The sequence below is a fragment of the Triturus cristatus genome, chromosome 7 (assembly GCF_964204655.1).
Source record: "Triturus cristatus chromosome 7, aTriCri1.1, whole genome shotgun sequence".
Taxonomy (NCBI): Eukaryota; Metazoa; Chordata; class Amphibia; order Caudata; family Salamandridae; genus Triturus; species Triturus cristatus.
In genome coordinates, this window is record NC_140590.1 from 612,368,943 (window position 1) to 612,372,426 (window position 3,484).

Consider the following 3,484-nt stretch of genomic DNA (forward strand, 5'->3'; position numbering starts at 1 on the left):
AACCTATATTAAAAAACATTAACAATAATTATACAAGCAATTGATAACATATACAATTAAAATATATACTAAAATATGTAAAAATAACTCAAAAATTGTATTATTAATAACTATATTTTTGTAAACTATATTAACAACTTAGATATTTCTGACATTGATATTACTTACCTTAGAAAATTGATATTCTTGTCAACGATATACCTGCATCAAAATATTTGTGGATCATGATATTAAAAACTCAATATTTTTGCATCTCATATTTTTTCTCAATATTTTGTCTGAATACCCTATGCTCCACCACCACCATCACCCCATATGCACCCATTTCAATTCGAATATTGGTAACCGCCGAACAGCCCTTACCCAAACTACCCCTGCAATCAATGCTGACCTTTTTTACGGGTAAGCCTGGTTCGCCCAAGAGGCAGGATGAAGAGGAGGTATCAAGAACAGTGGTCCCCCATACAAGAACAGGTCGGGTGACCACCAGGAGCATGACAAAAGAAACACAACCAAGCTCAAGCAACTAACCAGGCCCAAGCAATCGACCAGTGTGGTTGTCAACCTAACAGAAAAAAAACTCTCTACTTCCGAGATGCAGGTCTTGGAGAAAGGCCTAGGTTTTGTATCTACGACTACCTTGGACAAATTTAGACTCAGTTGTGAAATCAAGGAATTCATCAACAAAATAAAGGGCCTTCTTGAAAGCAAACCGTTGACCAATGACACTCACATGGGCCGATTCCAGCCGCAAAACGAACCGACCGACACGGACCCGGACTGAATACCGACCGACACGGACCAGCGCCGTACGACCCGTGCAGTACGATGCAACGCGAGTGAATTACAACCAACACGTACGGAATACAAGCCGTACGACCGAGCCGGAGGGAAAATAGTGATTCGGCCGGAAAACCGACACGATTTTCACCGACCGACACGAACCCAGAATCAACCCGACCAACCCGTACCCGCGATGTACGATTATCGCAGTACGATGCAATGCGTGTAAAACCAGTCCGACTCGCACGGAGACCAAGCCGCATGACAGACACGAACAGACAACCCGGCACACAAGCAATAGAGACCGCCGCGAATGACGCCTACCAAACACAGAAGACAGGCAGCGTGAATGAGGCAGAGAAGCCCGCATGAGACAACAGCAGCATCCGTTTCCGTCACATGAACGTCTCCTACATGCCTACAAAACACAAAGGAAAAAACACAAAAAAAGGACCAAACAAGCAATGACTAAGCCAATAAATACCCAACACAAATTAATTGGACAAAGACACCCACAACTACAACTATATAAAGGACTACAATCACTACCATCATCCCTTGCAAACAGGAGACACAGCCAGCAGCAAACACCAGTATGCAGCAACCACAGACACACTCACAACTCACCCATCACACAACTCACACACCATCAGCACCTCATACAAAAGCACACACACATACACACACCAAAGCCAACACCAAACCAACATCACTTGCACCCTCACACACACATCCCTTACCACCACCACCCATCACCATGCCTCCAAAGAAGAACCCAAAGTTCACAGATAGTGAGTTAGAAGTGCTGGTAGACGAGATCATCAGAGTAGAGCCACATTTGTTTGGTACATTGGTTCAAAGGACCCCCATCTCACAGAAAACCAAGATGTGGGCGAGGATTGTGGACAAGGTGAACGCATAAGCACCAACGTTGCGCACAAAGGATGATATCCTGAACAGGTGGTATGACGTGCGCAGGAGGGTCAAGAAACTCATCGAGAAAGATCACGCCTTGAGTCAGCGCACCGGCGGTGGCCCTCCTGCCAAACCGGTCTACTTCAGGACCTGGGAGGAGAAGGTGCGGGACATCCTACCATCAGAGAGCGTCCATGGCCTAACAGACATCCCAGAGACTGGTGAGTACACAAACAACAAACCCAAGATTGTGTGGCAAGGGGACAGTGAAACCATGCACCCCAAGCAAACCTACACTAACCAATAGATATTCAACCCAAGATGTGTATGCCAGTCACACAAACACAATACCTGTCATCTCATAGTGACTGGGGACTGTGTCATGACATGCACCAACCTACAAACAAATAGAGCAAGCCACTGGCACTAAGCCAAATACATCCAGCAAGACAGTTTGCCACCACAAACACACCACCTCTCAGTGCAACTGACTGTCAGGAAGGAATAGTGGGGATGCAGGTGAAGTGAGTGTAGCCAAAAGCATGATGGGGCCTGTAGTCACAGATAATGCTCCCTCTCCATCACAGGGAGTGGAAAACGACTGACAAGATGGCTGACACTGGGTCCTGCTGTGGGGAGCACAAGTAGCTGCTAGGGCATGTGCGCAAATCAGAAGCAGGACACCACTGACTGACATCCTGAAAGACAACTTGCACGCCCTACAATGGAAGCACGTGTCATGATGGGAAGGAGGACTGACAGTCCTGACCATACTAATCAGCATGGGGAGAGACTCCCCCCAACACAAACTCCACACAACTCACCGGGTACAATGCTTTGACACACACCTCATTGAAATATCAGCAAAAGATGCCCCGTACTGGCTGCTGCTGTGTGAAGCACAGGGGCTCACTTGGGACTTGTAGCCAAACAAACAGCAGGATTTCACTGTCAGCCATCTTGCCATTGCTGTCACACCCCCTCACAGGGAAGCAGAGTCAAGAGGGAGGAAGCATGGGCATGCTGGGAAGGGGGGTGTAGCCAAGAGTATGATGGGACTTGCAGTCACACACAACCTACACCCACCCACATGGCCCAGCAAGATCAACCTGAATCATACTCGCCTCACAGGGAGTGGGAAGGGACAGACAAGATGTCTGACACTGGGATCTGTTGTGGGGAGCACAAGGCCATGCTGGGACTGCTAGCAAAACAAACACCAGGATTCCACAGTCAGCCATCTTGCCATTGCTGTCACACCCCCTCACAGGGAAGCAGAGTCAAGAGGAAGGAAGCATGGGCATGGTGGGAAGGGGGGTGTAGCCAAGAGTATGATGGGACTCACAGTCACAGACAACCTACACCCACCCACATGGCCCAGTAAGATCAACCTGAACCATACTCGCCTCACAGGCGACAAGATGTCTGACACTGGGCTCTGTTGTGGGGAGCACAAGACCATGCTGGCAAATGGCCAACAACAAGATCAAACTCTGTCCGTGACAAGCTGGGAAAAAGCAGTGTACAGGCAGGCATCTGTTATAAAATTAGAAAATGTCATGTTTGTTAACCAACGATGCATGTAGAAACATAAATCACATTATGTGTCTCTTCCAAACACAGGTCATGCTGGGCACCCACTGACAAATGACGAGGATACCCAGTCCCAGACTCTGTTGGACACTGAGCTCTCTGGTCTGACTCTCTAACTGTCCTCTTCGGATTACGACGACCAACCTGGCCCCTCCGGTGTGAGCCATCATGCAGTACCAGCAGCAGCAACATC